Genomic DNA, 13,116 nt, shown 5'->3' on the forward strand with positions numbered 1-13,116 from the left:
CTGACCAGACCTCCGACCGGGATTGTAAAAATTTCCCTTCCTAGCCAGAAGGCCGGGATAGGGTAATATGCTCAAAAAGTATGAAAAGGCAAGGTTTGGTGTGCTACAGAGCCCAAGGCTTGCCGGGGTCCCAAGCCAGCAAGCTCAGACTCACTCCAGGGTCGTCAGTCCTGGGGCACGTTGTACCATAGCCCCCCACCCTTACTCAGTTTAATAGCCTCGATCCTGGTAGGGCCATGTTTTCCTCTAGATGAATATACTATCCACCCAGAGTACTAGCAAGCGCAACCTTCCAGTGTGCATTGTATCATTGTACTAAGGTGGCCTGGAGCTTAAACCACCTCTTCGAACAACACTACACTTGATCTTAGCCAAAAGGCCGAGAAGCGATAACCAGAATTGGTTTGGGCCTCGAGTGGCACCCTGGCCTATGCCGGACACATCTTAGGGAGAGAGAGCGAGAGGGAGACAAACCCACGCCTACACAAGACATTTTGTCACCCAAGCCAACCCTTGAAAAGGCTGCTTTGCAGAGCCAAAACAAGAAGAATGGTGCGTTTTGCAGCCGCCGCCCACTGCAATGAATCTGAATAACTCCTCCTTTAGGGCGCAAGCAACTCCCCTCCCCCTTGCAGTCTTTCCAATTCACGATACAAAAAGACGGACAGGACAGGTTGCCTGACTTTCCGTCACTGCCACCCTTTGCCATCCTTACCCGTAGAAAGCCCTTTCATCATCCCCAAACCCTAATCTTTTCCCTTTCCTTCCCAGCCCCCAAACCCTGCCCTCTGTACCTTTCTCACCACCCGCTTCCCTTCTCCTGTCATCCCCCTACCACCCGGGAAAAAAAGAGATTGCCCCCTCCTTCCACTAGCCCACCCTCCCACCCAAAGAACAACTTCTTCTGCGCAGCTTGTTTTCTAGGCAGCAGCGCTATTGTGATGTCATCGGGGGGCATTGTGACAAGCCGCCAGTGTTCCGTCTCTTCATGTTGTGCACAGTTCAAACGGAAAATACATCAACAGGCAGACTACAGAAAAGCTTACTATCAAAGGTTAGAGGGGGGCTTTCTCAGAGGGCTTTTTACAGTTTTTCTATTCCCAATTAGCCGTTTAAGTGTACTTATTGAAAGTAGTAATTCTTTCATAGGCCGCCCTTTCTTAGTATTTGACGTTCCTTATATTGCGGTATGAGGCTTCGCAGTAGGTTGCAAACATTCATCACCCATGACTGTCCCCAATTGAGCTCAGAAGCTCAATGTCTATCATGACCTCTCTTTTAGAATGTCCAAGAGCAAGCAAACTATTCCTCCAGGAGAGGGCGCCAACAGACTACTAAAGAGATCATCATTACTCAAAGAAAACCCCAAAAACCAATGCATGATAGGAATAAACAGGTAACTTTCTTTGGAGTGGAAGCGGAGAGATCGCACCAGATGCCAATTCTAGATGTTATCACACCTGTGGTCACTGCAGCAGCAGGTGAATCCACTTTGTCCAAAAGGGATCTATTCCATTCAATTGCAAATGATCTAGATAAGACAGAGAACTGCAGCACGGGGACATAGCCGAGTTGGTCAGGTTGAGTGGTGATGAGTTTGCTATTTGGATGAATAAAGAAAGTCAAAAGTGTGAAAGATAAAAAACAAAAGGAGGAAGTGTGAAAAGTGAATGGGCCAAATTGAGGTGCATATGAAGACGTATGCTTTCTTCCAATTCATTAAATCGGGCTAATATGAATCAGGTGAATTGAGTTCTGCTTTTGGAAACTGGGTTAAGAAGGGGTGCACCGTTCCTGGAGGTACTGCAATACCAGGTCAATGCGTGGAGTGGACAGAGCAAGCTCTTTTTCCATCTCCCTGTTCTAAAAATCCATTTAATATATGGTCCCCAGATAGGGGACGTATCAGATATTAAACTGATAAGAACAGATACTACACTTGATCTTAGCCAAAAGGCCGAGAAGCGATAACCAGAATTGGTTTGGGCCTCGAGTGGCACCCTGGCCTATGCCGGACACATCTTAGGGAGAGAGAGCGAGAGGGAGACAAACCCACGCCTACACAAGACATTTTGTCACCCAAGCCAACCCTTGAAAAGGCTGCTTTGCAGAGCCAAAACAAGAAGAATGGTGCGTTTTGCAGCCGCCGCCCACTGCAATGAATCTGAATAACTCCTCCTTTAGGGCGCAAGCAACTCCCCTCCCCCTTGCAGTCTTTCCAATTCACGATACAAAAAGACGGACAGGACAGGTTGCCTGACTTTCCGTCACTGCCACCCTTTGCCATCCTTACCCGTAGAAAGCCCTTTCATCATCCCCAAACCCTAATCTTTTCCCTTTCCTTCCCAGCCCCCAAACCCTGCCCTCTGTACCTTTCTCACCACCCGCTTCCCTTCTCCTGTCATCCCCCTACCACCCGGGAAAAAAAGAGATTGCCCCCTCCTTCCACTAGCCCACCCTCCCACCCAAAGAACAACTTCTTCTGCGCAGCTTGTTTTCTAGGCAGCAGCGCTATTGTGATGTCATCGGGGGGCATTGTGACAAGCCGCCAGTGTTCCGTCTCTTCATGTTGTGCACAGTTCAAACGGAAAATACATCAACAGGCAGACTACAGAAAAGCTTACTATCAAAGGTTAGAGGGGGGCTTTCTCAGAGGGCTTTTTACAGTTTTTCTATTCCCAATTAGCCGTTTAAGTGTACTTATTGAAAGTAGTAATTCTTTCATAGGCCGCCCTTTCTTAGTATTTGACGTTCCTTATATTGCGGTATGAGGCTTCGCAGTAGGTTGCAAACATTCATCACCCATGACTGTCCCCAATTGAGCTCAGAAGCTCAATGTCTATCATGACCTCTCTTTTAGAATGTCCAAGAGCAAGCAAACTATTCCTCCAGGAGAGGGCGCCAACAGACTACTAAAGAGATCATCATTACTCAAAGAAAACCCCAAAAACCAATGCATGATAGGAATAAACAGGTAACTTTCTTTGGAGTGGAAGCGGAGAGATCGCACCAGATGCCAATTCTAGATGTTATCACACCTGTGGTCACTGCAGCAGCAGGTGAATCCACTTTGTCCAAAAGGGATCTATTCCATTCAATTGCAAATGATCTAGATAAGACAGAGAACTGCAGCACGGGGACATAGCCGAGTTGGTCAGGTTGAGTGGTGATGAGTTTGCTATTTGGATGAATAAAGAAAGTCAAAAGTGTGAAAGATAAAAAACAAAAGGAGGAAGTGTGAAAAGTGAATGGGCCAAATTGAGGTGCATATGAAGACGTATGCTTTCTTCCAATTCATTAAATCGGGCTAATATGAATCAGGTGAATTGAGTTCTGCTTTTGGAAACTGGGTTAAGAAGGGGTGCACCGTTCCTGGAGGTACTGCAATACCAGGTCAATGCGTGGAGTGGACAGAGCAAGCTCTTTTTCCATCTCCCTGTTCTAAAAATCCATTTAATATATGGTCCCCAGATAGGGGACGTATCAGATATTAAACTGATAAGAACAGATACTACACTTGATCTTAGCCAAAAGGCCGAGAAGCGATAACCAGAATTGGTTTGGGCCTCGAGTGGCACCCTGGCCTATGCCGGACACATCTTAGGGAGAGAGAGCGAGAGGGAGACAAACCCACGCCTACACAAGACATTTTGTCACCCAAGCCAACCCTTGAAAAGGCTGCTTTGCAGAGCCAAAACAAGAAGAATGGTGCGTTTTGCAGCCGCCGCCCACTGCAATGAATCTGAATAACTCCTCCTTTAGGGCGCAAGCAACTCCCCTCCCCCTTGCAGTCTTTCCAATTCACGATACAAAAAGACGGACAGGACAGGTTGCCTGACTTTCCGTCACTGCCACCCTTTGCCATCCTTACCCGTAGAAAGCCCTTTCATCATCCCCAAACCCTAATCTTTTCCCTTTCCTTCCCAGCCCCCAAACCCTGCCCTCTGTACCTTTCTCACCACCCGCTTCCCTTCTCCTGTCATCCCCCTACCACCCGGGAAAAAAAGAGATTGCCCCCTCCTTCCACTAGCCCACCCTCCCACCCAAAGAACAACTTCTTCTGCGCAGCTTGTTTTCTAGGCAGCAGCGCTATTGTGATGTCATCGGGGGGCATTGTGACAAGCCGCCAGTGTTCCGTCTCTTCATGTTGTGCACAGTTCAAACGGAAAATACATCAACAGGCAGACTACAGAAAAGCTTACTATCAAAGGTTAGAGGGGGGCTTTCTCAGAGGGCTTTTTACAGTTTTTCTATTCCCAATTAGCCGTTTAAGTGTACTTATTGAAAGTAGTAATTCTTTCATAGGCCGCCCTTTCTTAGTATTTGACGTTCCTTATATTGCGGTATGAGGCTTCGCAGTAGGTTGCAAACATTCATCACCCATGACTGTCCCCAATTGAGCTCAGAAGCTCAATGTCTATCATGACCTCTCTTTTAGAATGTCCAAGAGCAAGCAAACTATTCCTCCAGGAGAGGGCGCCAACAGACTACTAAAGAGATCATCATTACTCAAAGAAAACCCCAAAAACCAATGCATGATAGGAATAAACAGGTAACTTTCTTTGGAGTGGAAGCGGAGAGATCGCACCAGATGCCAATTCTAGATGTTATCACACCTGTGGTCACTGCAGCAGCAGGTGAATCCACTTTGTCCAAAAGGGATCTATTCCATTCAATTGCAAATGATCTAGATAAGACAGAGAACTGCAGCACGGGGACATAGCCGAGTTGGTCAGGTTGAGTGGTGATGAGTTTGCTATTTGGATGAATAAAGAAAGTCAAAAGTGTGAAAGATAAAAAACAAAAGGAGGAAGTGTGAAAAGTGAATGGGCCAAATTGAGGTGCATATGAAGACGTATGCTTTCTTCCAATTCATTAAATCGGGCTAATATGAATCAGGTGAATTGAGTTCTGCTTTTGGAAACTGGGTTAAGAAGGGGTGCACCGTTCCTGGAGGTACTGCAATACCAGGTCAATGCGTGGAGTGGACAGAGCAAGCTCTTTTTCCATCTCCCTGTTCTAAAAATCCATTTAATATATGGTCCCCAGATAGGGGACGTATCAGATATTAAACTGATAAGAACAGATACTACACTTGATCTTAGCCAAAAGGCCGAGAAGCGATAACCAGAATTGGTTTGGGCCTCGAGTGGCACCCTGGCCTATGCCGGACACATCTTAGGGAGAGAGAGCGAGAGGGAGACAAACCCACGCCTACACAAGACATTTTGTCACCCAAGCCAACCCTTGAAAAGGCTGCTTTGCAGAGCCAAAACAAGAAGAATGGTGCGTTTTGCAGCCGCCGCCCACTGCAATGAATCTGAATAACTCCTCCTTTAGGGCGCAAGCAACTCCCCTCCCCCTTGCAGTCTTTCCAATTCACGATACAAAAAGACGGACAGGACAGGTTGCCTGACTTTCCGTCACTGCCACCCTTTGCCATCCTTACCCGTAGAAAGCCCTTTCATCATCCCCAAACCCTAATCTTTTCCCTTTCCTTCCCAGCCCCCAAACCCTGCCCTCTGTACCTTTCTCACCACCCGCTTCCCTTCTCCTGTCATCCCCCTACCACCCGGGAAAAAAAGAGATTGCCCCCTCCTTCCACTAGCCCACCCTCCCACCCAAAGAACAACTTCTTCTGCGCAGCTTGTTTTCTAGGCAGCAGCGCTATTGTGATGTCATCGGGGGGCATTGTGACAAGCCGCCAGTGTTCCGTCTCTTCATGTTGTGCACAGTTCAAACGGAAAATACATCAACAGGCAGACTACAGAAAAGCTTACTATCAAAGGTTAGAGGGGGGCTTTCTCAGAGGGCTTTTTACAGTTTTTCTATTCCCAATTAGCCGTTTAAGTGTACTTATTGAAAGTAGTAATTCTTTCATAGGCCGCCCTTTCTTAGTATTTGACGTTCCTTATATTGCGGTATGAGGCTTCGCAGTAGGTTGCAAACATTCATCACCCATGACTGTCCCCAATTGAGCTCAGAAGCTCAATGTCTATCATGACCTCTCTTTTAGAATGTCCAAGAGCAAGCAAACTATTCCTCCAGGAGAGGGCGCCAACAGACTACTAAAGAGATCATCATTACTCAAAGAAAACCCCAAAAACCAATGCATGATAGGAATAAACAGGTAACTTTCTTTGGAGTGGAAGCGGAGAGATCGCACCAGATGCCAATTCTAGATGTTATCACACCTGTGGTCACTGCAGCAGCAGGTGAATCCACTTTGTCCAAAAGGGATCTATTCCATTCAATTGCAAATGATCTAGATAAGACAGAGAACTGCAGCACGGGGACATAGCCGAGTTGGTCAGGTTGAGTGGTGATGAGTTTGCTATTTGGATGAATAAAGAAAGTCAAAAGTGTGAAAGATAAAAAACAAAAGGAGGAAGTGTGAAAAGTGAATGGGCCAAATTGAGGTGCATATGAAGACGTATGCTTTCTTCCAATTCATTAAATCGGGCTAATATGAATCAGGTGAATTGAGTTCTGCTTTTGGAAACTGGGTTAAGAAGGGGTGCACCGTTCCTGGAGGTACTGCAATACCAGGTCAATGCGTGGAGTGGACAGAGCAAGCTCTTTTTCCATCTCCCTGTTCTAAAAATCCATTTAATATATGGTCCCCAGATAGGGGACGTATCAGATATTAAACTGATAAGAACAGATACTACACTTGATCTTAGCCAAAAGGCCGAGAAGCGATAACCAGAATTGGTTTGGGCCTCGAGTGGCACCCTGGCCTATGCCGGACACATCTTAGGGAGAGAGAGCGAGAGGGAGACAAACCCACGCCTACACAAGACATTTTGTCACCCAAGCCAACCCTTGAAAAGGCTGCTTTGCAGAGCCAAAACAAGAAGAATGGTGCGTTTTGCAGCCGCCGCCCACTGCAATGAATCTGAATAACTCCTCCTTTAGGGCGCAAGCAACTCCCCTCCCCCTTGCAGTCTTTCCAATTCACGATACAAAAAGACGGACAGGACAGGTTGCCTGACTTTCCGTCACTGCCACCCTTTGCCATCCTTACCCGTAGAAAGCCCTTTCATCATCCCCAAACCCTAATCTTTTCCCTTTCCTTCCCAGCCCCCAAACCCTGCCCTCTGTACCTTTCTCACCACCCGCTTCCCTTCTCCTGTCATCCCCCTACCACCCGGGAAAAAAAGAGATTGCCCCCTCCTTCCACTAGCCCACCCTCCCACCCAAAGAACAACTTCTTCTGCGCAGCTTGTTTTCTAGGCAGCAGCGCTATTGTGATGTCATCGGGGGGCATTGTGACAAGCCGCCAGTGTTCCGTCTCTTCATGTTGTGCACAGTTCAAACGGAAAATACATCAACAGGCAGACTACAGAAAAGCTTACTATCAAAGGTTAGAGGGGGGCTTTCTCAGAGGGCTTTTTACAGTTTTTCTATTCCCAATTAGCCGTTTAAGTGTACTTATTGAAAGTAGTAATTCTTTCATAGGCCGCCCTTTCTTAGTATTTGACGTTCCTTATATTGCGGTATGAGGCTTCGCAGTAGGTTGCAAACATTCATCACCCATGACTGTCCCCAATTGAGCTCAGAAGCTCAATGTCTATCATGACCTCTCTTTTAGAATGTCCAAGAGCAAGCAAACTATTCCTCCAGGAGAGGGCGCCAACAGACTACTAAAGAGATCATCATTACTCAAAGAAAACCCCAAAAACCAATGCATGATAGGAATAAACAGGTAACTTTCTTTGGAGTGGAAGCGGAGAGATCGCACCAGATGCCAATTCTAGATGTTATCACACCTGTGGTCACTGCAGCAGCAGGTGAATCCACTTTGTCCAAAAGGGATCTATTCCATTCAATTGCAAATGATCTAGATAAGACAGAGAACTGCAGCACGGGGACATAGCCGAGTTGGTCAGGTTGAGTGGTGATGAGTTTGCTATTTGGATGAATAAAGAAAGTCAAAAGTGTGAAAGATAAAAAACAAAAGGAGGAAGTGTGAAAAGTGAATGGGCCAAATTGAGGTGCATATGAAGACGTATGCTTTCTTCCAATTCATTAAATCGGGCTAATATGAATCAGGTGAATTGAGTTCTGCTTTTGGAAACTGGGTTAAGAAGGGGTGCACCGTTCCTGGAGGTACTGCAATACCAGGTCAATGCGTGGAGTGGACAGAGCAAGCTCTTTTTCCATCTCCCTGTTCTAAAAATCCATTTAATATATGGTCCCCAGATAGGGGACGTATCAGATATTAAACTGATAAGAACAGATACTACACTTGATCTTAGCCAAAAGGCCGAGAAGCGATAACCAGAATTGGTTTGGGCCTCGAGTGGCACCCTGGCCTATGCCGGACACATCTTAGGGAGAGAGAGCGAGAGGGAGACAAACCCACGCCTACACAAGACATTTTGTCACCCAAGCCAACCCTTGAAAAGGCTGCTTTGCAGAGCCAAAACAAGAAGAATGGTGCGTTTTGCAGCCGCCGCCCACTGCAATGAATCTGAATAACTCCTCCTTTAGGGCGCAAGCAACTCCCCTCCCCCTTGCAGTCTTTCCAATTCACGATACAAAAAGACGGACAGGACAGGTTGCCTGACTTTCCGTCACTGCCACCCTTTGCCATCCTTACCCGTAGAAAGCCCTTTCATCATCCCCAAACCCTAATCTTTTCCCTTTCCTTCCCAGCCCCCAAACCCTGCCCTCTGTACCTTTCTCACCACCCGCTTCCCTTCTCCTGTCATCCCCCTACCACCCGGGAAAAAAAGAGATTGCCCCCTCCTTCCACTAGCCCACCCTCCCACCCAAAGAACAACTTCTTCTGCGCAGCTTGTTTTCTAGGCAGCAGCGCTATTGTGATGTCATCGGGGGGCATTGTGACAAGCCGCCAGTGTTCCGTCTCTTCATGTTGTGCACAGTTCAAACGGAAAATACATCAACAGGCAGACTACAGAAAAGCTTACTATCAAAGGTTAGAGGGGGGCTTTCTCAGAGGGCTTTTTACAGTTTTTCTATTCCCAATTAGCCGTTTAAGTGTACTTATTGAAAGTAGTAATTCTTTCATAGGCCGCCCTTTCTTAGTATTTGACGTTCCTTATATTGCGGTATGAGGCTTCGCAGTAGGTTGCAAACATTCATCACCCATGACTGTCCCCAATTGAGCTCAGAAGCTCAATGTCTATCATGACCTCTCTTTTAGAATGTCCAAGAGCAAGCAAACTATTCCTCCAGGAGAGGGCGCCAACAGACTACTAAAGAGATCATCATTACTCAAAGAAAACCCCAAAAACCAATGCATGATAGGAATAAACAGGTAACTTTCTTTGGAGTGGAAGCGGAGAGATCGCACCAGATGCCAATTCTAGATGTTATCACACCTGTGGTCACTGCAGCAGCAGGTGAATCCACTTTGTCCAAAAGGGATCTATTCCATTCAATTGCAAATGATCTAGATAAGACAGAGAACTGCAGCACGGGGACATAGCCGAGTTGGTCAGGTTGAGTGGTGATGAGTTTGCTATTTGGATGAATAAAGAAAGTCAAAAGTGTGAAAGATAAAAAACAAAAGGAGGAAGTGTGAAAAGTGAATGGGCCAAATTGAGGTGCATATGAAGACGTATGCTTTCTTCCAATTCATTAAATCGGGCTAATATGAATCAGGTGAATTGAGTTCTGCTTTTGGAAACTGGGTTAAGAAGGGGTGCACCGTTCCTGGAGGTACTGCAATACCAGGTCAATGCGTGGAGTGGACAGAGCAAGCTCTTTTTCCATCTCCCTGTTCTAAAAATCCATTTAATATATGGTCCCCAGATAGGGGACGTATCAGATATTAAACTGATAAGAACAGATACTACACTTGATCTTAGCCAAAAGGCCGAGAAGCGATAACCAGAATTGGTTTGGGCCTCGAGTGGCACCCTGGCCTATGCCGGACACATCTTAGGGAGAGAGAGCGAGAGGGAGACAAACCCACGCCTACACAAGACATTTTGTCACCCAAGCCAACCCTTGAAAAGGCTGCTTTGCAGAGCCAAAACAAGAAGAATGGTGCGTTTTGCAGCCGCCGCCCACTGCAATGAATCTGAATAACTCCTCCTTTAGGGCGCAAGCAACTCCCCTCCCCCTTGCAGTCTTTCCAATTCACGATACAAAAAGACGGACAGGACAGGTTGCCTGACTTTCCGTCACTGCCACCCTTTGCCATCCTTACCCGTAGAAAGCCCTTTCATCATCCCCAAACCCTAATCTTTTCCCTTTCCTTCCCAGCCCCCAAACCCTGCCCTCTGTACCTTTCTCACCACCCGCTTCCCTTCTCCTGTCATCCCCCTACCACCCGGGAAAAAAAGAGATTGCCCCCTCCTTCCACTAGCCCACCCTCCCACCCAAAGAACAACTTCTTCTGCGCAGCTTGTTTTCTAGGCAGCAGCGCTATTGTGATGTCATCGGGGGGCATTGTGACAAGCCGCCAGTGTTCCGTCTCTTCATGTTGTGCACAGTTCAAACGGAAAATACATCAACAGGCAGACTACAGAAAAGCTTACTATCAAAGGTTAGAGGGGGGCTTTCTCAGAGGGCTTTTTACAGTTTTTCTATTCCCAATTAGCCGTTTAAGTGTACTTATTGAAAGTAGTAATTCTTTCATAGGCCGCCCTTTCTTAGTATTTGACGTTCCTTATATTGCGGTATGAGGCTTCGCAGTAGGTTGCAAACATTCATCACCCATGACTGTCCCCAATTGAGCTCAGAAGCTCAATGTCTATCATGACCTCTCTTTTAGAATGTCCAAGAGCAAGCAAACTATTCCTCCAGGAGAGGGCGCCAACAGACTACTAAAGAGATCATCATTACTCAAAGAAAACCCCAAAAACCAATGCATGATAGGAATAAACAGGTAACTTTCTTTGGAGTGGAAGCGGAGAGATCGCACCAGATGCCAATTCTAGATGTTATCACACCTGTGGTCACTGCAGCAGCAGGTGAATCCACTTTGTCCAAAAGGGATCTATTCCATTCAATTGCAAATGATCTAGATAAGACAGAGAACTGCAGCACGGGGACATAGCCGAGTTGGTCAGGTTGAGTGGTGATGAGTTTGCTATTTGGATGAATAAAGAAAGTCAAAAGTGTGAAAGATAAAAAACAAAAGGAGGAAGTGTGAAAAGTGAATGGGCCAAATTGAGGTGCATATGAAGACGTATGCTTTCTTCCAATTCATTAAATCGGGCTAATATGAATCAGGTGAATTGAGTTCTGCTTTTGGAAACTGGGTTAAGAAGGGGTGCACCGTTCCTGGAGGTACTGCAATACCAGGTCAATGCGTGGAGTGGACAGAGCAAGCTCTTTTTCCATCTCCCTGTTCTAAAAATCCATTTAATATATGGTCCCCAGATAGGGGACGTATCAGATATTAAACTGATAAGAACAGATACTACACTTGATCTTAGCCAAAAGGCCGAGAAGCGATAACCAGAATTGGTTTGGGCCTCGAGTGGCACCCTGGCCTATGCCGGACACATCTTAGGGAGAGAGAGCGAGAGGGAGACAAACCCACGCCTACACAAGACATTTTGTCACCCAAGCCAACCCTTGAAAAGGCTGCTTTGCAGAGCCAAAACAAGAAGAATGGTGCGTTTTGCAGCCGCCGCCCACTGCAATGAATCTGAATAACTCCTCCTTTAGGGCGCAAGCAACTCCCCTCCCCCTTGCAGTCTTTCCAATTCACGATACAAAAAGACGGACAGGACAGGTTGCCTGACTTTCCGTCACTGCCACCCTTTGCCATCCTTACCCGTAGAAAGCCCTTTCATCATCCCCAAACCCTAATCTTTTCCCTTTCCTTCCCAGCCCCCAAACCCTGCCCTCTGTACCTTTCTCACCACCCGCTTCCCTTCTCCTGTCATCCCCCTACCACCCGGGAAAAAAAGAGATTGCCCCCTCCTTCCACTAGCCCACCCTCCCACCCAAAGAACAACTTCTTCTGCGCAGCTTGTTTTCTAGGCAGCAGCGCTATTGTGATGTCATCGGGGGGCATTGTGACAAGCCGCCAGTGTTCCGTCTCTTCATGTTGTGCACAGTTCAAACGGAAAATACATCAACAGGCAGACTACAGAAAAGCTTACTATCAAAGGTTAGAGGGGGGCTTTCTCAGAGGGCTTTTTACAGTTTTTCTATTCCCAATTAGCCGTTTAAGTGTACTTATTGAAAGTAGTAATTCTTTCATAGGCCGCCCTTTCTTAGTATTTGACGTTCCTTATATTGCGGTATGAGGCTTCGCAGTAGGTTGCAAACATTCATCACCCATGACTGTCCCCAATTGAGCTCAGAAGCTCAATGTCTATCATGACCTCTCTTTTAGAATGTCCAAGAGCAAGCAAACTATTCCTCCAGGAGAGGGCGCCAACAGACTACTAAAGAGATCATCATTACTCAAAGAAAACCCCAAAAACCAATGCATGATAGGAATAAACAGGTAACTTTCTTTGGAGTGGAAGCGGAGAGATCGCACCAGATGCCAATTCTAGATGTTATCACACCTGTGGTCACTGCAGCAGCAGGTGAATCCACTTTGTCCAAAAGGGATCTATTCCATTCAATTGCAAATGATCTAGATAAGACAGAGAACTGCAGCACGGGGACATAGCCGAGTTGGTCAGGTTGAGTGGTGATGAGTTTGCTATTTGGATGAATAAAGAAAGTCAAAAGTGTGAAAGATAAAAAACAAAAGGAGGAAGTGTGAAAAGTGAATGGGCCAAATTGAGGTGCATATGAAGACGTATGCTTTCTTCCAATTCATTAAATCGGGCTAATATGAATCAGGTGAATTGAGTTCTGCTTTTGGAAACTGGGTTAAGAAGGGGTGCACCGTTCCTGGAGGTACTGCAATACCAGGTCAATGCGTGGAGTGGACAGAGCAAGCTCTTTTTCCATCTCCCTGTTCTAAAAATCCATTTAATATATGGTCCCCAGATAGGGGACGTATCAGATATTAAACTGATAAGAACAGATACTACACTTGATCTTAGCCAAAAGGCCGAGAAGCGATAACCAGAATTGGTTTGGGCCTCGAGTGGCACCCTGGCCTATGCCGGACACATCTTAGGGAGAGAGAGCGAGAGGGAGACAAACCCACGCCTACACAAGACA

At 46.5% G+C, this 13,116-nt stretch overlaps 8 non-coding genes across 8 annotated transcripts; all 8 read right to left on the reverse strand.

The window, feature by feature from the left end:
* Window positions 1–1,778: 1,778 nt before the first annotated feature.
* Window positions 1,779–1,969, reverse strand: LOC142271998 (U2 spliceosomal RNA). The gene has a single exon (XR_012736944.1). It is a non-coding gene; the product is annotated as a U2 spliceosomal RNA (small nuclear RNA).
* Window positions 1,970–3,356: 1,387 nt separating this feature from the next.
* LOC142272010 (U2 spliceosomal RNA) lies at window positions 3,357–3,547 on the reverse strand. Its single transcript, XR_012736955.1, has one exon. It is a non-coding gene; the product is annotated as a U2 spliceosomal RNA (small nuclear RNA).
* Window positions 3,548–4,934: 1,387 nt separating this feature from the next.
* Window positions 4,935–5,125, reverse strand: LOC142272022 (U2 spliceosomal RNA). The gene has a single exon (XR_012736966.1). It is a non-coding gene; the product is annotated as a U2 spliceosomal RNA (small nuclear RNA).
* A 1,387-nt stretch (window positions 5,126–6,512) lies between these two features.
* On the reverse strand, window positions 6,513–6,703 carry LOC142272034 (U2 spliceosomal RNA). Its single transcript, XR_012736977.1, has one exon. It is a non-coding gene; the product is annotated as a U2 spliceosomal RNA (small nuclear RNA).
* Window positions 6,704–8,090: 1,387 nt separating this feature from the next.
* On the reverse strand, window positions 8,091–8,281 carry LOC142272046 (U2 spliceosomal RNA). The gene has a single exon (XR_012736988.1). It is a non-coding gene; the product is annotated as a U2 spliceosomal RNA (small nuclear RNA).
* Window positions 8,282–9,668: 1,387 nt separating this feature from the next.
* LOC142271999 (U2 spliceosomal RNA) lies at window positions 9,669–9,859 on the reverse strand. The gene has a single exon (XR_012736945.1). It is a non-coding gene; the product is annotated as a U2 spliceosomal RNA (small nuclear RNA).
* Window positions 9,860–11,246: 1,387 nt separating this feature from the next.
* Window positions 11,247–11,437, reverse strand: LOC142272000 (U2 spliceosomal RNA). The gene has a single exon (XR_012736946.1). It is a non-coding gene; the product is annotated as a U2 spliceosomal RNA (small nuclear RNA).
* Window positions 11,438–12,824: 1,387 nt separating this feature from the next.
* Window positions 12,825–13,015, reverse strand: LOC142272001 (U2 spliceosomal RNA). The gene has a single exon (XR_012736947.1). It is a non-coding gene; the product is annotated as a U2 spliceosomal RNA (small nuclear RNA).
* Window positions 13,016–13,116: the final 101 nt, after the last annotated feature.

This window comes from Anomaloglossus baeobatrachus, unplaced genomic scaffold (assembly GCF_048569485.1).
Source record: "Anomaloglossus baeobatrachus isolate aAnoBae1 unplaced genomic scaffold, aAnoBae1.hap1 Scaffold_3438, whole genome shotgun sequence".
Taxonomy (NCBI): Eukaryota; Metazoa; Chordata; class Amphibia; order Anura; family Aromobatidae; genus Anomaloglossus; species Anomaloglossus baeobatrachus.